The following is a 25068-nucleotide window of genomic DNA, read 5'->3' on the forward strand; positions in this document are numbered from 1 at the left end:
GACTATGGGTCCATAGTAGTAGCTAGATGGTCGTCTTCTCCTCATGTGCTTCATTGTCGGATCTTGTGAGCTGCCTAACATGATCAAGATCATCTATCTCGTAATTCTATATGTTGTGTTTGTCGGGATCCGATGGATAGAGAATACTATGTTATGTTGATTATCAATCTATTACCTATGTGTTGTTTATGATCTTGCATGCTCTCCGTTATTAGTAGAGGCTCTGGCCAAGTTTTTGCTCTTAACTCCAAGAGGGAGTACTTATGCTCGATAGTGGGTTCATGCCTCCATTAAATCTTGGACAGTGATAGAAAGTTCTAAGGTTGTGGATGTGTTGTTGCCACTAGGGATAAAACATTGATGCTATGTCCAAGGATGTAGTTATTGATTACATTACGCACCATACTTAATGCAATTGTCTGTTGTTTGTAACTTAATACCGGAAGGGGTTCGGATGATAACCCGAAGGTGGACTTTTTAGGCATAGATGCATGCCGGATAGCGGTCTATGTACTTTGTCGTAATGCCCAATTAAATCTCACAATACTCATCATATCATGTATGTGCATGGTCATGCCCTCTCTATTTGTCAATTGCCCGACTGTAATTTGTTCACCCAACATGCTATTTATCTTATGGGAGAGACACCTCTAGTGAACTGTGGACCCCGGTCCATTCTTTTATATTGAATACAATCTACTGCAATACTTGTTCTACTGTTTTATGCAAACAATCATCATCCACACTATACATCCAATCCTTTGTTACAGCAAGCCGGTGAGATTGACAACCTCACTGTTTCGTTGGGGCAAAGTACTTTGGTTGTGTTGTGCAGGTTCCACGTTGGCGCCGGAATCCCCGGTGTTGCGCCGCACTACATCCCGCCGCCATCAACCTTCAACGTGCTTCTTGGCTCCTCCTGGTTCGATAAACCTTGGTTTCTTTCTGAGGGAAAACTTGCCGCTGTACGCATCACACCTTCCTCTTGGGGTTCCCAACGGACGCGTGATGTACGCGCATCAAGCATTTTTTCTGGCGCCGTTGCCGGGGAGATCAAGACACGCTGCAAGGGGAGTCTCCACAATCCAATCTCTTTACTTTGTTTTTGTCTTGCTTTATTTTATTTATTACTTTGTTTGCTGCACTTATATCAAAACACACAAAAATTAGTTGCTAGTTTTACTTTATTTACTGTCTTGCACTTTATATCAAAAACACAAAAAAATTAGTTACTTGCATTTACTTTATCTAGTTTGCTTTATTTACTACTGCTAAAATGGCCACTCCTGAAAATACTAAGTTGTGTGACTTCACAACCACAAATAATAATGATTTCTTATGCACACCTATTGCTCCACCTCGCTACTACAACAGAATTCTTTGAAATTAAACCTGCTTTACTGAATCTTGTTATGCGAGAGCAATTTTCTAGTGTTAGTTCTGATGATGCTGCTGCCCATCTCAATAATTTTGTTGAATTGTGTGAAATGCAAAAGTATAAAGATGTAGATGGTGACATTATAAAAGTAAAATTGTTTCCTTTCTCATTAAGAGGAAGAGCTAAAGATTGGTTGCTATCTCTGCCTAAGAATAGTATTGATTCATGGACTAAATGCAAGGATGCTTTTATTGGTAGATATTATCCCCCTGCTAAAATTATATCTTTGAGAAGTAGCATAATGAATTTTAAACAATTGGATAATGAGCATGTTGCACAAGATTGGGAAAGAATGAAATCTTTGGTTAAAAATTGCCCAACCCATGGACTGACTACTTGGATGATCATCCAAACCTTTTATGCAGGACTGAACTTTTCTTCGCGGAACCTATTGGATTCAGCTGCTGGAGGTACCTTTATGTCCATCACTCTTGGTGAAGCAACAAAGATTCTTGATAATATGATGATCAATTACTCTGAATGGCACACGGAAAGAGCTTCACAAGGTAAGAAGGTAAATTCTGTCGAAGAAACCTCCTCCTTGAGTGATAAGATTGATGCTATTATGTCTATGCTTGTGAATGATAGGACTAATGTTGATCCTAATAATGTTCCGTTAGCTTCATTGGTTGCTCAAGAAGAACATGTTGATGTAAACTTCATTAAAAATAACAATTTCAACAACAATGCTTATCGGAATAATTCTAGTAATAACTATAGGCCATATCCTTATAATAATGGTAACGGTTATGGTAATTCTTATGGGAATCTATTATATATTAAAAGTAAATTACGGGCTCACCAGAAAAAAGAGAAATACCAAGAAAATCCCACAATAATCAGAAAGATCTGACTGTTTATTTTGTAGACCGAAAGTTAATGACCATTAGATTAGATTTGGAGTAAAAATTACCCATCATTGCCATTATAATGCAATTACGTTTTATTTTATCCCTACGGTGTGCTATCAAATTAGGTCTTCTCCCCATTGGAGAAAAGAGTTTGTTGCGCCGCCGGCCACGCACGGCCATCACGTCCTTCGCCCCTGAGGTTCGCTCCTCAATCTGGCATATTCCAATCGCAATCAGAACTAGAGAAACTTGAGAAGAAATCACTGAGCCATGGCCCATGAGCGACTGAGCGTGGATTCGCCTCCATTGTTTTTAAAGTGTGTATGGCGTGCTATGGCGCAACGCTTTTGCTTTAAAGCCTGGACTAATTGTGCGTGATTGGAGTGTTGTCATAGCTAACTTCCTGTACATATTTTCGATTGGATCTAAGAACGATTAAACTTTGTTGCTGACTTCGTGAGCGTGTTTTCAGTACTGAAGAAAAGAAACAAGACAAGCTTGCTCGAACAAGAACCGATACGAACGGTGCCGCAGTTGATGTTTCCGGACATGCAGATGCAGTCACCGTGATCAGCTGCATTCATCTGATTGTGTGGGAGCGGCATGCGGCCTGGCAATACAGTGGCTCCACGGCAACGAACACCGTGTCACCAGGTCAGGCTTTTACACAGTGTGCTAGATTTAATCGTTTGTAAATAGAAGCAATGATGTAATAGTATTTCTTGAAGGAACTAGCAATGAAGTCCATCGGATTAATGTGCACACATAGCTGAATTGCTGTTACGTGTTTCTAATGCTGAAGAAGTAAGACGAGCTAGCAAGAACAAGGCAGATACGGACAGTGCCGCAGTTGACGTATACCTCTATACCGACATGGAGTCATCACGCTCAGCTGTATCCATCTGTTTGTATGAGGGTGGCACAGCGGCATGGTGATACGGTCGTTCGACCACGTCAGGCACCATGGCAAGTTTTGGGATCAAACAGGTCAGGCTTTCTTCAAACTCTGTACATGCTATGTTTGATCGTTAGTTAATAGCACCAAAGATGTAACATATTTCTTGAAGAAACCAGCTTTACCACGAATTAAGTCCATCAGATTAATGTGCACTGCTTCATCTTTAAAGCTGAAATTGTAGAGTTGTACAGCAATAGTAGAGTAAATACTGACAGTATTTATATACCAAAATTTCTATCAATAAAAAAGCGGTGGAATTATGAATCCACACCCCAACCAAGTAAAATATGCTCACTAGCTACATACATGTTTCTTATAGCAATTAACTGTCAGATGTTCTACAATTTCCTAGAATCAAAAGAATTAAGAGTTCTTACACTATCTGATCATGTTAAATACACGTCAATATTGTCACTAGCTTTCTTTTGTGGGGTGGTTGCATGGTATTGGTATCGCAAAAGAATCTAACATGTACACTCTATTAGACTATTTTGCGAGATGAACATATTTAAAAGCATGCGTAGGTCATATTAGCGACAAGCAGACTCAAAAGAACATATTTGTCATACTTATTAGTATAATACTGACCCAAAAATAGAAAACAACTATGACGTCTCTCATTTGAAATCATTTACAATGCATTTATCTCCCATACACAAGTCAATATCATTAGATAAACTCCATGACTCCTTGAAACCATAGGCACACTCTCTATAATATATCATTTGCTGAGAAATATTGTTACTGAGGTTTGAGAATGAGTTGCAACAATAAAATGGGAGCAAAGACAAGGCAAATTTGACAGGTACCAATCTAGAAGCTATTAGTAAAATGTTACAAGAATGGCCTAAGGGAACTGTATTAAGACATGACAACACATAATAACCTGGATGTATTGTGTCAGGACTACATATATAACCAAGGTAACTACACTAGGAAAGTAGCAGCACATGATACGCTACAAATTATATAATGATTTAAACACATACCCTTAATTAAAAAATAAATGTCTACACAAAAGAAAAAACTAAATATCGCCACCATAGAAGACAAAAGGTTGCATAAGCTACTTTGTAGAACATTTCTGTTAGCATATACCTACCTCTTCTCTTCCTTTACAAAAAATGTCAGGACTAATTGAATACTTAACAATAATACATCTATCTTCACTACATGTCATCGTAAAGAGTGAAAATTGTGTAACTTTGACCGTTAGAGTATTTATAATATCCAAATTGGTAAGATGAAAAAAAAAATCCTGTCATGAAAATATGTCCATACTAAGTTTTCAAAAGGTTATGCTGACCTAGACATTTAAAGCAATGGTTAAATGTATACACGAGACTTTTTTAATGTCTCAAATGACATGTATTTATGATCAGAGACAAATAAAATGTATACCGATAACAAAGATCCTCCTATTGAATCAAAATCCGCGTGTATGTCCTCTGAAGGTAATGGATTTGAACTCTTCCAGAGCACCCTCATGTTCCTCTATGGCTCCTGTGACACAATTGTAGAAGTTCAATCTTGAAAAAGTTGGACAGATCTTGTAAGTTTTAAAAGACGCTTGAGCCATTCTAAATTTTGAAAGGGTACAGAAAAAAACTACTATCTCTTATGATTAGATTAAGAGTATATATGGTCCATAGTGTCACATACTAAGCACATCAATTATACCTAGATACGTAACTCAAGATTACTACATTCACCTACTAAAACTAGAAATCTTGCATCAAATATGTAGTAACAACTAAACTACATTTTTTTTATTTTTGCACTAAGTTTCATAATTTTCCTCCAGTTGGGCAACAGGATGGAACAACTGAAGAAGCAAATAATTGACTGAAAGATTGGGCTACACGAAGAGGGTATATAAAACAGAAAAAAACTGAGATATATTAGTTGGGTCACCTATAAGAGATCATGCATCATTTTGCGCAGGTGCGGATCACTGCCTTCTTTTGGAAAGAAATCAGTGATATCTTTCTGGATCTTTGGAACTAATCTGTTACTGTATCAAGTTTCATAAAAAAACAATGGATTTTTAAAATTTAGTATAGACATCCCCATAAATCCCTAAGAAAAGTTTTTGTTTGCATCTTATAAACAACCTTAAAATATATGTTTCATCAGTAAGTTAGATCGCATGTAAAAAAAGTAATTTAGATCGCAAACAGATCGAAATGGCAAATTGCTGAAACTGTAAACGTACCACTGGACCTCTGATAGAGAATGACTAATATTAGCAATGTGGTATCTTTATATATGATGTGAGCAAAACAAAACAAAAAGCTAAATAGGGCTTCTAATGCTGTTCTACAGATATCATTTACTTTCTGAAATTACTTGATGGATATCCAGAACATAAATAAATCAAGCTAAAAGCTAATCGCCACTTCCACATAGCATGAAAAAGCTGCCAAGAAAGGCATTGCAGAAATTGTATCACTCGATGACAAAAACGCATCTATCCGAGGTTGTAGGACAGTGATGCGATCAATATTTAGCGGTGCCAAGTCTTCTCTGGTACTTTATATTTTCCATCAACAAAGGAACAATCTGAAATTCAAAAAGAGACAGATTAGCTTACCTAAAACTGCGAGTACAGGTGCACGAACAACGCCTGCAGACCGAAGGCTGAACATAGTTGTCATCCTAGGAATTGTGCCAACTTCGGCCGTCACCTCCGGCTGGCGCGCAATCAGTGCCATGATGCGATTCCTCCATGTTTCAATGTGAAAGTGTGCTGCATCACGACGTTGATGGTTTACTGATCGAAGCGCTAGAAGAAGCCCTGATCATGGAAGCTCCATGAACCTGGGAGCACAATATAAAGTTGACACTGAAATTGAATCGAAAAGGAGATGGGACGAACAAGAGACAAAATCGCATCCTGATATCACAAGAAAATGTATTGGTACTTCCATTCCAGAACCGATAGTGGGCAAAAATGCAGGTCGGTACCAATTCATGGCAGCGTCCTCGCCGATTCAAAACAACAATCGGTACCAGGCACTCTATCTTCTCCAAGTAGATGGCAGCCTGACTGCGCCGCAAGCCTCGCGCTCCTATTCAGATCGATGGTGCCCGACCCTCTTCAACCTAGACATCTGCTATGGGTCCGCGGTCCGCCAACAGCAGTACCTCATGCTCCACTTATAAGCTCGATTTGTGGGCAAGGGAGAACGATAGCTATCTGATTTCGGTGGATTCCTGGGAGGAGGGAAGACACCAGATTTGGTAGATTCCTGGGAGCGGACACAACCAGATTTCAAGACCAGCGGTGGACAAAGAAAGGGGAGAAGTGAAAAGGTGGGCAAAATCTTTTCAAGTAATCATATACGGAGTATTTCATTTCATTAGACAATATGTTCCCGAAGATTACACATGTAGGCAAATATACCTGTTAAGCAATTGTGCATATTTCATTTCATTAGACAATATGTTCACGAAGATTACACAAGTAAGCAAATATACCTATTAAGCAATTGTGCAGAACAAACCTCGCAAGAAGTAAAATTACAATTCCACTCTTCAAGAAATGTATGCCTCGCCCAAAGGACATCCATCTTCCTCCACCGCCATGGTAGTGCTGAAAAAATAGGAGAACAACCGTCTAAATATGGGGGGCACCATCGCATTCAAAGATGATTTTCGAGTCGTTCAATTGAGTTGTCGCAAGCGACAAACCCGATACTTTGTGGCACGTCGTCCGGGGATCTTCTCTGTGGTCACCAGATCCCAACACCGTCATCTTCACCCGACATAGTCGAAGAAAAGAAATGCCACGCCTACCGTCATCCATGCGCCTAAATGCAAGATGCCACACACCAATGCAGCGCGCAGTCAGCGCGACCGTCATCGGCGAGAATGTCGAATACAAACCACCAGACGAGGATCTCATCGGATCCAAAGACCAACGAGATGACCAGGTCACCTACCCCCTAACGGCACCGGTTGGAGAGACACCGAGATGGAGGAAGAGAGGAATCAAATTATTTCGACCCGGTGCAATCTCCTCCATACAAGCAACACCTTAAGGAAGCACCAGGCCAACCCATCACTCTGGGGTCCCCATGACCTCCCGCTGGAGCGGTGGATGGACGAGGCAGGGACCAGCGGCTTGACCGGTGTAGTTTGGTGGTCGCCGCCAAGATCTCTTTCCATGTAGCGGTTCCCGGGCAACGAAAAGAAAGGCGGTTCGATGTGAAAAGGTGGGCAAGTGGGATAAATGGAGACATATGGTCCGTAGGAGTTAAAGAAAATTGTATTGTTATTTATTTATCTAGCAAGCTACTTGATCAGCAAGTACGACAATGAATACTTTTATCACATGCACGGCCCCACAAACCATAAACTTCAGACAAAAATGCCAATCAACCAATTCAAACCATCTAAAAATATACATATATTTAGCAATACCCTTGAAACTTAGAACCATATATACATATCAAGTTTTAAGTAAGATTAATTAAAAGAATTTATGCATTGCGTTTGATATACCTAAATAATTATAAATAATCAGAAATATTATAAGGTTAACACTTAATTTCATACCAAATTTTGTATTTAAAAATTTAAATAAAACCTTCATAATAATTTGAACACACCATCTTTAGATTTAGTTAAATGCTCAATTTTTATTAGGGTGTTTACAATTGTTTTCGTTCCAAGAACCATATAAGAAATTTTAATTGACCATCGAGGTGTCGCCCGTGCATGTGCGCGGGGCACTGTGCTAGTTCTTACAACAATAATAGGAACACACCTCCTGGACTTGAAGCTATACTTAAAGAATTTATTAGTACACAAATTGCTTTTAACAAATCTGTTGAGGAAAAACTCAATAGAATTGATATTCTCGCTTCTAAGGTTGATCTTTTGAAATCGAAAGTTATGCCTAATAAGGATATTGAAAATAAAATTGTTACTACAGCAAATGCCATCCAAATTAGAATTAATGAGAATATTAGATTGATGGCTGAATTGCATGCTAGGTGGGAAAGAGAAGAAAATGAAAAACTAGCTAAAGAGAACAATGCTAAAGTTTGGACTATTACCACCACTAGCAATGCTAATGCTCCACATGTTGCTGCACCTCCTACTAATAATGGTAAAATAATTGGTGTTGGCAATGTTTCCACTCCCAGTGCAAAGCGTGCAAAACTGCCGGAAACTGCTAAAACTGCTGAAACTGCCTGTGATAAAACTGCTGAAATTTTTTCCAACATTGGGGATGATGATCCCATTGCTTTAGATTATAATGGTTTGGATTTTGATGATTGCCACATCTCTGAAGTTATAAAGTTCTTACAAAAACTTGCTAAGAGTCCTAATGCTAGTGCTATAAATTTGGCTTTCACAAAACATATTACAAATGCTCTCATAAAAGCTAGAGAAGAGAAACTAGAACGTGAAGCTTCTATTCCTAGGAAGCTAGAGGATGGTTGGGAGCCCATCATTAAGATGAAGGTCAATGACTTTGATTGTAATGCTTTATGTGATCTTGGTGCAAGTATTTCCGTTATGCCTAAGAAAATTTATAATATGCTTGACTTGCCACCATTGAAAAATTGTTATTTGGATGTTAATCTTGTTGATCATTCTACAAAGAAACCTTTGGGGAGAGTTGATAATGTTCGCATTACCATTAACAATAACCTTGTCCCCGTTGATTTTGTTGTCTTGGATATTGAATGCAATGCATCTTGTCCCATTATATTGGGAAGACCTTTTCTTCGAACTGTTGGAGCTATCATTGATATGAAGGAAGGTAATATTAAATATCAATTTCCTCTCAAGAAAGGTATGGAACACTTCCCTAGAAAGAGAATGAAGTTACCTTTTGATTCTATTATTAGAACAAAATTATGATGTTAATTCTTCGTCTCTTGATAATACTTGATACACACTTTCTGCGCCTAGCTGAAAGGCGTTAAAGAAAAGCACTTATGGGAGACAACCCATGTTTTTACTACAATATTTTTATTTTATATTTGAGTCTTGGAAGTTGTTTACTACTGTAGCAACCTCTTCTTATCATAGTTTTGTGCATTGTTGTGCCAAGTAAAGTCGTTGATAGTAAGGTTCATACTAGATTTGGATTACTGCGCAGAAACAGATTTCTTTGCTGTCACGAATTTCGACCTGCCTCTCTGTAGGTAGATCAGAAAATTATGCCAATTTACGTGCGTGATCCTCAGATATGTACGCAACTTTCATTCAATTTGGGCATTTTCATTTGAGCAAGTCTGGTGCCTCAATAAAATCCATCTTTACGGACTATTCTGTTTTGACAGATTCTGCCTTTTATTTCGCATTGCCTCTTTTGCTATGGTGGATGAATTTCTTTGTTCCATTAATGTCCAGTAGCTTTGTGCAATGTCCAGAAATGTTAAGAATGATTGTGTCACCTCTGAACATGTGAATTTTTATTATCCACTAACCCTCTAATGAGTTGTTTCGAGTTTGGTGTGGAGGAAGTTTTCAAGGATCAAGAGAGGGAGATGATACAATATGATCAAGGAGAGTGAAAGCTCTAAGCTTGGGGATGCCCCGGTGGTTCACCCCTGCATATTTTAAGAAGACTCGAGCGTCTAAGCTTGGGGATGCCCAAGGCATCCCCTTGTTCATCGACAATATTATCAGGTTCCTCCCCTGAAACTATATTTTTATTCCATCACATCTTATGTGCTTTACTTCGAGCGTCTCGTTTGTTTTTGTTTTTGTTTGAATAAAATGGATCCTAGCATTCATTGTGTGGGAGAGAGACACGCTCCGCTGTTGCATATGGATAAATATGTCCTTAGGCTTTACTCATAGTATTCATGGCGAAGGTTGAATCTTCTTCGTTAATTGTTATATGGTTGGAATCGGGAAATGCTACATGTAGTAATTCTAAAATGTCTTGAATAATTTGATACTTGGCAATTGTTGTGCTCATGTTTAAGCTCTTGCATCATATACTTTGCACCTATTAATGAAGAAATACATAGAGCTTGCTAAAATTTGGTTTGCATATTTGGTCTCTCTAAAGTCTAGATAATTTCTAGTATTGAGTTTTGAACAACAAGGAAGACGGTGTAGAGTCTTATAATGTTTACAATATGTCTTTTATGTGAGTTTTGCTGCACCGGTTCATCCTTGTGTTTGTTTCAAATAACCTTGCTAGCCTAAACCTTGTATCGAGAGGGAATACTTCTCATGCATCCAAAATCCTTGAGCCAACCACTATGCCATTTGTGTTCATCATACCTACCTACTACATGGTATTTCTCCGCCATTCCAAAGTAAATTGCTTGAGTGCTACCTTTAAAATTTCCATTCTTTACCTTTGCAATATATAGCTCATGGGACACATAGCTTAAAAACTATTGTGGTATTGAATATGTACTTATGCACTTTATCTCTTATTAAGTTGCTTGTTGTGCGATAACCATGTTCCTGGGGACGCCATCAACTACTCTTTGTTGAATATCATGTGAGTTGCTATGCATGTCCGTCTTGTCTGAAGTAAGGGAGATTTACCACTCATTTAATGGTTAGAGCATGCATATTGTTAGAGAAGAACATTGGGCCGCTAACTAAAGCCATGATCCATGGTGGAAGTTTCAGTTTTGGACATATATCCTCAATCTCATTTGAGAACATTAATTGTTGCTACATGCTTATGCATTAAAGAGGAGTCCATTATCTCGTTGTCTATGTTGTCCCGGTATGGATGTCTAAGTTGAGAATAATCAAAAGCGAGAAATCCAAATGCGAGCTTTCTCCTTAGACCTTTGTACAGAGCGGCATAGAGGTACCCCATTGTGACACTTGGTTAAAACATGTGTATTGCGATAATCCCGGTAATCCGAGCTAATTAGGACAAGGTGCGGGCACTATTAGTATACTATTGTTGCGGTCAGAAACCCACCGGCGGGCAGCGACGGGCAACACCGTAGAGCCGGGAATCTCCCAGGACTGCGGCTGGCCCTGGTCCCTCCGAGCGACGGCCCGCAAAGCCTTCTGGTCACACGTCCGATGCTGTCGCAAGGGCGTGCCACCTGACCTATACCTCGGTCGGGAAGGTGTTGGATGATGCCTCGCTTAGTTTCCCGCATGGCATACACGTAAACATTAAATACGAGCCTCGATCGGCTCTCGGGTTGTCCCGTGAATCGGCTCAAAGAGCCGATCCACCCATGATACGTACGAGGTGTACGATCGGATGGTGGTCCTGCTTGATCAAGATAAAGCTAAAGCGACCTACTACGATTTGGGGTTTTCACCGCACAATCGGAACATCCTACTCGTGATTGGGCCTCGCGCTCGCGCACGGTGATCGTAAGCCGATCCTAGACAGTGGCCTAAAAACCAACACGAGGTTGATCCCCGAACGTCCCGTCTAGGGCTAGCAAACGACACCCTACACGCCGCTGGATCCTCCAACCCTTTGTAAGGCCTAACAATGCAGATATTAAACTAATCCTTGAAGAACAAGGAGCAATCATAACGGATCGGATCTACTAAATAATGATCAAGCGGGTGCCGCCCTTACACCCGTGACAGCGTAAGGGCGGCTAGATGCCTAAGGGTTGCACGACGATAGCATATGATACGAAGAACAATGCTAACCCTAAAACACCTATGATAACTACGTTGCTCGCCATCAAAAAGGCTTCAGTACGAGCAACGCATGGGGGACGAATAAACGCATGTGCTTGATGTCTACGGGAGCTTCTATTCTTGTAGACAGTGTTGGGCCTCCAAGAGCAGAGGTTTGTAGAACAGCAGCAAGTTTCCCTTAAGTGGATTACCCAAGGTTTATCGATCTCGTGGAGGAAGAGGTCAAAGATATCCCTCTCATGCAACCCCGCAACCACAAAGCAAGAAGTCTCTTGTGTCCCCAACACACCTAATAGGTGCACTAGTTCGGCGAAGAGATAGTGAAATACAGAGTGGTATGAATAAGTAGTAGCAACGGCACTCGTAAAAGTGCTTTGCCCAGGACAAGTAAACAAGCAAGTAGTAACGCAGCAGTAGTAACGCAAGAAAACAAGAAACAAGCAGCGATAGCAAGATTTAGGAACAAGGCCTAGGGATTAGACTTTCACTAGTGGACACTCTCAACATTGATCACATAACGGAACAGTATAAATGCATACTCTACACTCTTGTTGGATGATGAACACATTGCGTAGGATTACACGAACCCTCAATGCCGGAGTTAACAAGCTCCACAATAATGCTCATATTTTAGTAACCTTTAGTGTAAGATAGATCAAAAGACTAAACCAAGTACTAGCATAGCATGCACACTGTCACCTTCATGCATATGTAGGAGGAATAGATCACATCAATATTATCATAGCAATAGTTAACTTCGCAATCTACAAGAGATCATGATCATAGCATAAACCAAGTACTAACACGGTGCACACATCGTCACCTTTGCACACGTGCAGGAGGAATAAAACTACTTTAATAACATTGCTAGAGTAGCACATAGATAAATTGTGATACAAACACATTGCAATCATAAAGAGATATAAATAAGCACCTCACTATGCCATTCAACAGTGAATAAGTATTCTCGTGAAATATAGCCTAAGAGACCCACACGGTGCACACACTGTCACCTTTACACACGTGGGACAAGGAGTCTCCGGAGATCACATAAGTAAAACTCACTTGTCTAGCATAATGACATCTAGATTACAAGCATCATCATATGAATCTCAATCATGTAAGGCAGCTCATGAGATTATTGTATTGAAGCACATAGGAGAGAGATGAACCACATAGCTACCGGTACAGCCCCGAGCCTCGATGGAGAACTACTCCCTCCTCATGGGAGCAGCAGCGGTGATGAAGATGGCGGTGGAGATGGCAGCGGTGTCGATGGAGAAGCCTTCCGGGGCACTTCCCCGCTCCGGCAGGGTGCCGGAACGGAGACTCCTGTCCCCTGCATCTTGGCTTCGCGATGGCGGCGGCTCCGGAAGGTTTTCCGTATCGTGGTTTTTCGCATCGGGGTTTTCTCGACGGAGGCTTTATATAGGCGAAGAGGCGGCGCAGAGGGTCGAAGGGGTGGCCACACCATAGGCTGGCGCGGCCAGGGCCCAGGCCGCGCCACCCTATCATCTGGGGGCCCAGTGCCCCCCTCTGGTCCTTCCCGGGTGTTCTGGATGCTTCCGGTGAAAATAGGAACTTGGGTCTTGATTTCGTCCGATTCCGAGAATATTTCGTTACTAGGATTTCGAAACCAAAAACAGCAGAAAATGAGAACTGGCACTTCGGCATCTTGTTAATAGGTTAGTTCCGAAAATGCACGAATATGACATAAAGTGTGCATAAAACATGTAGGTATCATCAATAATATGGCATGGAACATAAGAAATTATCGATACGTCGGAGACGTATCGTATGCTGCCTAGATCGCAAGATGCGATCTAGGCAAGCATGGTGCTTACCCTGAAGAAACCCTCGAGACGGGGAGTTGGCGATGCGCCGAGATTGGTTTGTGTTGAACGTTGGTTGTTGTTTATTTCATAAACCCTAGATACATATTTATAGTCCGGGGACTTTCTAATTCAGGCGTGCACCTAACCGTGCACGGGTTAAACTCTAACTTCCAAATTAAGATGCGATCTACTATAATACGTATACACGGGCAATTTAGCCCAACTTCTTCGTATCAAGGCCGCTTCAGTAGATCCTCCACGCGTATATCCTTCAAGCCCATCTCACTTACGGCCCACCTCCCGATTTGGCCAAAATCCGGTGATAACACATGCCCCCTGGTTTTGGTAATGATAATTTCAAAACCACTCGCTTTTCCTCCGAGGGGTCATGTCGTGGCAGAGCGTAACCGTTGCAAAGATCCTTCATCATGACACCTTGTCTTCTCAACTTCTCTGCAAAATTTGATAGCTTTAGCATCACTTCCTCGGAGACTGCAATGGCATTAAATCTCCACTATGCTCCTTATTATTTAAACGTGCCGATTGATCAGCCCTCTTCATCCCCCTCCTCTGTTCTAGCTGTCGTCACCAAAAAAGAAAACCCTCTTTTCCTGTAGCCATGTCTTCCTCTTCCTCCGTCTCCTCCGGCCTCTCCCTCCAGTCTTTCTCCTCAAGCGAGCCGGAGTGGAACTTCGACCATGTGCCAGACGGTCCACCCGAAGCATTCGTCGGGTCAGATGGAGACCTACCTCTGACCGATGGGGAAGACGACCTCAAGTTCCTCATCGAAGGGGAGCTGATAAGCGAAAGCAAAGATGACCTCCATCCCTGGGTGAAACCCACCTCCTCCGACGGGAAGGAGGAAGAAGAAGAAGTAGAGGAAGAAGAGGAAAAGGAGGAGGACGATCCCTCCTCCCCCGCTAAGAATCCGCCGGCAAAGCGATTCCACGCTTGGGCGGACAGCGAAGACGATGACGACGATGAGGAGGAAGAGGAGGAGGAGGAGGATGAATCCTCCTCCTCCATCGGATACCCGCCGACAAGGCGCTTCCGCTCTTGGGCGGACAGCGAGGATGATGATGATGACGAGGAAGAAGAAGCTCCGGCCGAGGGCTGGGGCAGCAGCGACGAGGAACTTCCCGGGATCAGCGCCAACGACATCGACAACGGCGGCGATGAGGACAGCGACGACTAGTGGAGTAGGCCTAGTAGTAGCAGTGCACTAGGCACCAGATCCCCCTTTTGAGAGCCATCGGCTCTTTCCTGTAAAGTCGCTCCTTTGAATTAATGAGAATTGTTCTTCCAATCTATCCTTCAATTAATCCAATTTCAAACCTTCCGCTTGCCACACCAAGACCGATAACAACGTATCGGATTTTTTACCCTTAGACGCCCATGAAGCCGGACTCGTATATCGATTAGACCGTCAGCCAAGCACTTCTCAATTTCAGACCGTGATTTGATACCCGACCATGATATTTCGCAATCCTATAGCCGATGATCTGTTCATCGGCTATTTTGAGAATCCAGCCTCCTTCCTTTTCTTGCAAGCAACAGGACGGTCCAAACCCTGTACAAGACGACGGCCTCCCTTTCCGGCTCCTCTCCGTAGCTTTAACGATCTTCTTCTGCAAACAGCTCACCGCTTCCGGAGAAGGTCATGATGCAGGGTCAGCCGATGCAACTCCAATCGGCTCTCAAAAATAGAGCATCTACCAAATTAGTTGCCCCCCGAGCCTTAATCGAGGCGAGAATATCAGCGAGGATGCACAGATCAAACAAAAAAGGCTTTGACCTCAGGTAATCTGATAATCTGAGACAGCCCCCAGGAAAAGTCAGCCGAATTGATCAGCTTTCTTCCACGCTAAACTGGCGCAAAGGGTTGTGCTCATTGCAGCCGAGGCTGCTCTCATTGTACATTCTCTCCAAGGAAACAGAAGCTCTTGAAGCCGAACTGAAAACCATCTTGGCGAAAATCTGAGCCTTGAGCACATAGCCGGTAGGTCTTGTGTAATTGTGCTAGAGTCGATGGCTATGCATCGGCTTTGTTCCTTGCATATCATGCGAATTTTTTTTTACGGGCCGATTTTTCTATCGGCCCCCAATATCTCACTGCACATGTATCGCACATGTTTATCTGATTAGGTGCCCCCCCCCCGAGCCGATTCTGCCAGGTGACTGTTGATATCGGCTCTGTGTTTAGCCAAGGCACTAAAATGTGAATGTCGACACTGTTAGGAACAATGCGGATTTCTTCCAGTGTATCAGCCGACGCAAACCCATTGCCTATTAGATCGATGTTGAACTCGAGGCAGAATGAATGGTGAGGATAATTTCGGCCGATTGCTGGAATCGGTCTCCATGTTGTTTTCTCGATGAAGGTTTTGTAACGTTCCTCCATAGATCCTTGGGGCCGATCACCTGGATCGGCATCGCCACGTTTGTTCATTGACGTTGCTTTTGTTACACGGTCAGGCCGGTGGATAAAACCAGCCTCACCCCGTCTTTTGTCACGTCGATGCTTTCTCGTGGCTTCTCAAAGATGACCGGCCGTGGGCTGCCGTCAAGTTGCGCCACAGGTGCTTCGTCTAATCCTGGAGCGCTAAACTCCGTTGGAAGGATGAAGACCATGTTCGTGCCAGCCGATGTCTCATCATCGGCTTTCTTTTGTCTGGGGCGCCACTCTTTTTTTGTGGCCGACCTTCTTCGTCCAGGGTTCGCTGGATTTTAGCGGCCAGATCAGGCCGCGCCTTCCTCAACGTGTGTAGGTATAACCTTTCAGCTTCCTCCAACCCACGTAGACGCTGAACCCTTCGCTTTTGGGAACGGCTGAGCCCATCAGGGCACCACCTTGGCCGATGATACTTGTCTTCTTCTTCATCATCGTCCTCTAGTTCCTCAAGATCTTCCACCCGAGCGGACTCAAGCATGCTTGTTCCGAGGCGGGAGAGGCCCTAGACGTTTGAACACGGACACGTTAGCTGCATCCTTCTTCTTTTGTTTACATTCTGGGCAATTGCCGATTGTAGGAAATCGGCTCATTCCTGAATCCCAGCAGTGTCTGAAGAAGGGGCAGTCCCAGTGCCTATCCACGTCGTCTTGCTCCCTCGACTTCTCCTTGGCGTGGCGCTCATATCGCTCCTCGTCGTGATCATGCCGACGACGTCTCCTGTCGTCCCTAGTCAGACGATCTTTTTCATCATCGTTGTTGTATCGCCGGCGTTGGTCGTATTGACCCACATACTTGTTGAGGAGGTGATCAGAGAGAGGTCGCTGATATCTTACGTTCCTCACTTCTCCCTCTGTGATGTAGCGCTTGCCGTCGTGGTGGAGCCGATCGCGTGGAGCGGCTTCCTTCGTGTCTTTGCTATGAGAGCAGCTGCCCTCATCTCCGTCCTTACCGCAGTGGTGCCCGGGTCCCACCATGTTGATATTGCACGAGAAATCTGGCTGGCACCCTCCATGGTAAGTATACTCCACCATGTTAACGGCGGGGAAGGGGTGTGTGTCGACCTTCATGGCGTACCGGTTGAAAATTAGCCGCCCTTTTTCTATCGCCATTTGGATCTGCTGACGCCACACCCCGCAGTCGTTAGTGGCGTGGGTGAACGTGTTATGCCACTTGCAGTATGGCTTTCCGTTCAGCTCCTGCACCGTGGGGATCTTGTGGCCTTCGGGTACCTTTAGCTGCTTCTCCTTGAGTAAGAGGTCGAAAATCTGCTCAGCTTTAGTCACGTCGAAGTCGAACCCTTTTGGAGGGCCTTGTGGCTTAACCCACTTACAGGACACGGGGCTTGCCGCCCGAGTCCATTCAGCCACTGCTACCTCTTGATCTCCCGCAAGCACCTTCATCCTCGTCCGCCTCAACCAGGACCACCGCACGCTTGAATTTGTCCCGGTAAACATCCGGGTGGCGCCGTTCATATGCCGACAGCCTTCGCACCATGTGCGCCAATGAAGGGTAGTCTCGCTTGGGAGGCCACGTCCTTGATCGATGATGAGAGACCCACCACCGCCAACTCGACTGCTTCTTTTTCACTTACGTGAACCGAATAGCATCGGTTCCTAATGGTCCTGAAGCGCTGGATGTATTCTGACACTGTTTCCCCACGCTTCTGTCGTACTTGTGCTAGATCGGCAATACCAGCCTCGGAAGCCTCTGAGTGATACTGTATGTGGAACTGCTCTTCCAACTGCTTCCAAGTCCGGATTGAGTTCGGTGGCAGCGATGTGTACCACCCGAAAGCCGATCCCGTGAGGGACCGTGCGAAGAACCTCACACGCAGCTCGTCCGATGCCGAGATCGTGCCCAGCTGTGCCAAATATCGGCTCACATGCTCGATGGAGCTGGAACCATCCGATCCACTAAACTTTGTGAAGTCAGGGAGCCGATATTTGGGTGGTAGCGGGATCAATTCGTACTCGTTGGGGTACGGCTTGGTATAGCCGATTGTCCTCCTCTTCGGCATCATGCCGAACTGATCTTTCAGAATTGTACAAATCTGATCCACGGTGATGGCTGAAGGTGTCGAACCCTGAAGATTCGCCGGGGTGGCATACTTAGCCAGCCATGCTTGCTTTTCCAGTTCTGAGCCAACAGCAGGAGCTGAGCTCTGGAGGTTTGTCGGAGTGGCGTACTTAGCTAGCCACGTCTGCTTCTCAAGATCTGATCCCGACGTTCCTCCTGCTGTTCTAGAGGTCCCTGCTGTTGCAGCCTGGTTCGAGAGTGCCCGAGCTATCGCTAGCCTGGCACGTATGCGCACGTGTATCCGTGCGGGATCTCCTTGGGCGCCTCATGTAGGAATTGGTAGTCACTAGGGTCACCACCAATCTTGTAGACGACGTATGCTGATGAGTTCGGCACTTCTGGTGCAGCCAACGCGAACGGCAGCGGTGGACGGGACTGGAGTGGCATCTCTCCTTGGTAAGTCCCCAGAGCTGGTCCCGACGGAGAATACCGATGGCTCATGATTTCCTCGGATCACGCGCAGAGGACACGCTCCAAAGTGTTCACCAGTGCTCTCAGAGTGGCGGTGCAGCGAATGAGCCACCATGAAGTTGATCTCCTGACGCAGCGACCTGGTGCGTTCTTCTGACGGGGAGGATAGGTCCACTCCATCGAGCGCGCCTTCAGGTGAGAACCCCTTCCACCTGATGCCATGGGAGCGGGTTCTGTGGAAAGAGCCGATGAGGTCGGCTTCGAGGACTGCCTTGATCTCGGCATGCTTCTTCTTGAGCTCGTCGGCCGGATCCTCGTACTTAACCGGAGTGCCTTCCGCCATCTCGGATGTAGATGGCGATGCGGTGGATGTCGAAGATTGTCCCACCGGGCGTGCCGGAATGTGTTGCGATCGAAACCCACCGGCGGGCAGCGACGGGCAACACCGTAGAGCCGGGAATCTCCCGTGACTCGCGGCTGGCCCCGGTCCCTCCGAGCGACGGCCCGCAAAGCCTTCCGGTCACACGTCCGATGCTGTCGCAAGGGCGTGCCACCTGACCTATACCTGGTCGTGAAGGTGTTGGATGATGCCTCGCTTAGTTTCTCGCATGGCATACACGTAAACATTAAATACGAGCCTCGATCGGCTCTCAGGTTGTCCTCGTGAATCGGCTCAAAGAGCCGATCCACCCATGATACGTACGAGGTGTACGATCGGATGGTGGTCCTGCTTGATCAAGATAAAGCTAAAGCGACCTACTACGATTTGGGGTTTTCACCGCACAATAGGAACATCCTACTCGTGATTGGGCCTCGCGCTCGCGCACGGTGATCGTAAGCCGATCCTAGACAGGCCTAAAAACCAACACGAGGTTGATCCCGGAACGTCCTGTCTAGGGCTAGCAAACGACACCCTACACGCCGCTGGATCCTCCAACCCTTTGTAAGGCCTAACAATGCAGATATTAAACTAATCCTTGAAGAACAAGGAGCAATCATAACGGATCGGATCTACTAAATAATGATCAAGCGGGTGCCGCCCTTACACCCGTGACAGGCGTAAGGGCGGCTAGATGCCTAAGGGTTGCACGACGATAGCATATGATACGAAGAACAATGCTAACCCTAAAACACCTATGATAACTACGTTGCTTGCCATCAAAAAGGCTTCAGTACGAGCAACGCATGGGGGACGAATAAACGCGTAGCTGCCTAGATCGCAAGATGCGATCTAGGCAGCATGGTGCTTACCCGAAGAAACCCTCGAGACGGGGAGTTGGCGATGCGCCGAGATTGGTTTGTGTTGAACGTTGGTTGTTGTTTATTTCATAAACCCTAGATACATATTTATAGTCCGGGGACTTTCTAATTCAGGCGTGCACCTAACCGTGCACGGGTTAAACTCTAACTTCCAAATTAAGATGCGATCTACTATAATACAGATACACGGGCAATTTAGCCCAACTTCTTCGTATCAGGCCGCTTCAGAGATCCTCCACGCGTATATCCTTCAAGCCCATCTCACTTACGGCCCACCTCCTGATTTGGCCAAAATCTGGTGATAACAACTATGCATGAGGCTTGCAACTTGTAAGATATAATTTACATGATACATATGCTTTATTACTACTGTTGACAAAATTGTTTCTTGTTTTCAAAACCAAAGCTCTAGCACAAATATAGCAATCGATGCTTCCCTCTGCGAAGGGCATTTCTTTTATTTTATGTTGTGTCAGTTCACCTATTTCTCTCTACCTCAAGAAGCAAACACTTGTGTGAACTGTGCATTGATTCTTACATACTTGCATATTGCACTTGTTATATTACTTTACATTGACAATATCCATGAGATATACATGTTATAAGTTGAAAGCAACCACTGAAACTTAATCTTCCTTTGTGTTGCTTCAATACCTTTACTTTGATTTATTGCTTTATGAGTTAACTCTTATGCAAGACTTATTGATGCTTTTCTTGAAAGTACTATTCATGAAAAGTCTTTGCTTTATGATTCATTTGTTTACTCATGTCATTACCATTGTTTTGATCGTTGCATTCATTACATATGCTTACAATAGTATGATCAAGGTTATGATGGCATGTCACTCCGAAATTATCTTTGTTATCGTTCACCTGCTCGGGACGAGCAGGAACTAAGCTTGGGGATGCTGATACGTCTCCGACGTATCGATAATTTCTTATGTTCCATGCCACATTATTGATGATACCTACATGTTTTATACACATTATATGTCGTATTTATGCATTTTCCGGCACTAACCTATTAACGAGATGCCGAAGAGCCGATTGTCGTTTTCTGCTGTTTTTGGTTTCAGAAATCCTAGTAAGGAAATATTCTCGGAATTGGACGAAATCAACGCCCAGGAGCCTATTTTTTCCACGAAGCTTCCAGAAGACCGAGGGGGAAAGGAAGTGGGGCCACGAGGCGCCGCCACAACAGGGCGCGCGGCCCAGGCCTTGGCCGCGCGGCCTTGGTGTGTGGGGCCCTCGTGTGGCCCCCCGCGTTGCCCTTCCGCCTACATATAGTCTTCATCGCGAAACCCCCAATACCGAGAGCCACGATACGGAAAACCTTCCAGAGACACCGCCGCCGCCAATCCCATCTCGGGGGATTCAGGAGATCGCCTCCGGCACCCTGCCGGAGAGGGGAATCATCTCCCGGAGGACTCTTCACCGCCATGGTCGCCTCCGGAGTGATGAGTGAGTAGTTCACCCCTGGACTATGGGTCCATAGCAGTAGCTAGATGGTCGTCTTCTCCTCATGTGCTTCATTGTCGGATCTTGTGAGCTGCCTAACATGATCAAGATCATCTATCTGTAATTCTATATGTTGTGTTTTTCGGGATCCGATGGATAGAGAATACTATGTTATGTTGATTATCAATCTATTACCTATGTGTTGTTTATGATCTTGCATGCTCTCCGTTATTAGTAGAGGCTCGGCCAAGTTTTTGCTCTTAACTCCAAGAGGGAGTACTTATGCTCGATAGTGGGTTCATGCCTCCATTAAATGCTGGGACGAGTGACGAGAAAGTTCTAAGGTTGTGGATGTGCTTGTTGCCACTAGGGATAAAACATTGATGCTATGTCCAAGGATGTAGTTATTGATTACATTACGCACCATACTTAATGCAATTGTCCGTTGTTTGCAACTTAATACTGGAAGGGGTTCGGATGATAACCTGAAGGTGGACTTTTTAGGCATAGATGCATGCTGGATAGCGGTCTATGTACTTTGTCGTAATGCCCAATTAAATCTCACAATACTCATCATATCATGTATGTGCATGGTCATGCCCTCTCTATTTGTCAATTGCCCGACCGTAATTTGTTCACCCAACATGCTATTTATCTTATGGGAGAGACACCTCTAGTGAACTCGTGGACCCCGGTCCATTCTTTTCTATTGAATACAATCTATCGCAATACTTGTTCTACTCGTTTTCTCGCAAACAATCATCATCCACACTATACATCTAATCCTTTGTTACAGCAAGCCGGTGAGATTGACAACCTCACTGTTTCGTTGGGGCAAAGTACGTTGGTTGTGTTGTGCGGGTTCCACGTTGGCGCCGGAATCCCTGGTGTTGCGCCGCACTACATCCCGCCGCCATCAACCTTCAACGTGCTTCTTGGCTCCTCCTGGTTCGATAAACCTTGGTTTCTTTCTGAGGGAAAACTTGCCGCTGTACGCATCACACCTTCCTCTTGGGGTTCCCAACGGACGCGTGCTGTACGCGCATCACCCCCCTATTGTGTCGTCGCATCGTCAGCCTTCCGACTCCGCCTCTTCGCCTATTTAAAGGTCCCTGACCTAAAACCTCGATACGGAAAAGCCACGGTACGAGAAACCTTCCAGAGTCGCCGCCATCGCGAAGCCAAGATCTGGGGGACATGAGTCTCTGTTCCGGCACGCCGCCGGGACGGGGAAGTGCCTCCGGAAGGCATCTCCATCGACATCACCGCCATCTTCGTCACCGCTGCTGTCTCCCATGAGGAGGGAGTAGTTCTCCATCGAGGTTAAGGGCTGTACCGGTAGCTATGTGGTTAATCTCTCTCCTATGTACTTCAATACAATGATCTCATGAGCTGCCTTACATGATTGAGATTCATATGAGTTTTGTATCACTATTCATCTATGTGTTACTCTAGTGATGTTATTAAAGTAGTCTATTCCTCCTCCACGGTGTAATGGTGACAAGTGTGTGCATCGTGTAGTACTTGGCGTAGGTTATGATTGTAATCTCTTGTAGATTATGAAGTTAATTATTGCTATGATAGTATTGATGTGATCTATTCCTCCTTCATAGTGTGATGGTGACAGTGTGCATGCTATGTTAGTACTTTGTGTAATTGCAATGATCTATCATGCACTCTAAGGTTATTTAAATATGAATATCGAATGTTGTGGAGCTTGTTAACTCCGGCATTGAGGTGCTCTTGTAGCCCTACGCAATTAGTGGTGTTCATCATCCAACAAGAGAGTGTAGAGTGGTTTTATTATGTGATCGATGTTGAGAGTGTCCACTAGTGAAAGTATGATCCCTAGGCCTTGTTTCTAAGCATCGAAACTCCGTTTATTTACTGTTCTGTTGCATGTTTACTCGCTGCCATATTTTATTCAGATTGCTATTACCACTCATATACATCCATACAACTTGTATTTCACTATCTCTTCGCCGAACTAGTGCACCTATACATCTGACAAGTGTATTAGGTGTGTTGGGGACACAAGAGACTTCTTGTATCGTGATTGCAGTGGTTGCTTGAGAGGGATATCTTTGACCTCTTCCTCCCTGAGTTTGATAAACCTTGGGTGATCCACTTAAGGGAAACTTGCTGATGTTCTACAAACCTCTGCTCTTGGAGGCCCAACACTGTCTACAAGAATAGAAGCACTCGTAGACATCAAACATCATCTTGTACCTGAGCACGTGTGTAAAAAGCATCAACACCAATATGCTTGGTCAGCTCATGCTTGACCGGATCACGTGCAATACTGATAGCACCTGTACTGTCAGACAAAAGTGGAGTGGGTGTCGTAACAGAGATCCCAAAATCTGCAAGCAACCACCATAACGAAGTCACCTCAGCAATCAACAAAGCCATAGCCCGCAACTCAGCCTCAACACTCGAACGGGAAACTGCGACCTGTTTCTTCGTCTTCCAAGCAACAAGCGAACCACCAAGAAACACACAGTAAGCAGAAAGCGAACGACGATCCGTAGGATCACTCGCCCACGTAGCATCTAAATAGCACTGGAGCTGGAGAGAGCTGGAACGAGGAAAGAAAAGGCGACGAGTGATCGTGCCACGAAGGTAATGAAGAACACGGAGGAGATGACTATAGTGAACAGTGGTAGGAGCTGAGACAAATTGACTCAGAATATGAACAGGATAAGAAATATCAGGACGAGTGACAGCAAGATAAACAAGACTCCCAACAAGATGGCGATAACGGGTGGGATCGGGAAGAGGATCACCATCGAGTAGGACGAAGCTTAACATTAAGCTCCATAGGAGTATCAACCGTGCGCTCATCCCCAAGAGCAAGCACGAGCAAGAAGATCCCGAATGTACTTTTCCCGAGAGATAGAAAAGCCATCAGAAGTGGAGGAAACCTCAATGCCAAGAAAATAGCGAAGAGGACCAAGATCAGTCATAAGAAACTGATCACGAAGACGAGCCTTGACGAAGGCAATATACTCATGATCATCACCAGTAATGATCATGTCATCAACATAGAGAAGAAGAGTACGTCCACGAGGAGAAGTGTGAACAAAAAGTGCTGGATCATGAAGACTAGGAGAGAAACCAGCAGCAGTCACCACAGAGGCGAAGCGCTCAAACCAGGCACGAGGGGCCTGTTTGAGACCATAGAGAGAACGTCGAAGACGACAAACCATCCCATCGGGAACAGAATACCCAGGAGGAGGCTGCATGCAAACCTCCTCACTCAACTCGCCATTAAGAAAAGCATTCTGAACATCAAGCTGGGAGACAGACCATCGGTGAACAGAAGCAACAGCAAGAAGGGTACGCACAGTAGTCATATGAGCCACAGGGGCAAAAGTCTCATCATAGTCACGGTCGTGCTCCTGCTGAAAACCACGAGCCACAAGACGCGCTTTATAGCGTTCAAGAGATCCATCAGAACGAGTCTTAATTTTATAGACCCACTTACACGTGATGGGACGAACACCAGAAGGGGGAGAAACAAGATCCCAAGTGCCAGTGCGCTCAAGCGCAGCGATCTCCTCAGCCATGGCAAGCTGCCATTCAGGATGATGCTCGGCATCCCGATAAGAAGTCGGCTCGGAAACGACAGAGAGACCATACTGACTAGGAGAGTAACGAACTGGAGCACGACGCTGACGAACAGGCCGTGAAGGGGGAAGCTCATATGCATAAGA

This window comes from Lolium rigidum, chromosome 7 (assembly GCF_022539505.1).
Source record: "Lolium rigidum isolate FL_2022 chromosome 7, APGP_CSIRO_Lrig_0.1, whole genome shotgun sequence".
Taxonomy (NCBI): Eukaryota; Viridiplantae; Streptophyta; class Magnoliopsida; order Poales; family Poaceae; genus Lolium; species Lolium rigidum.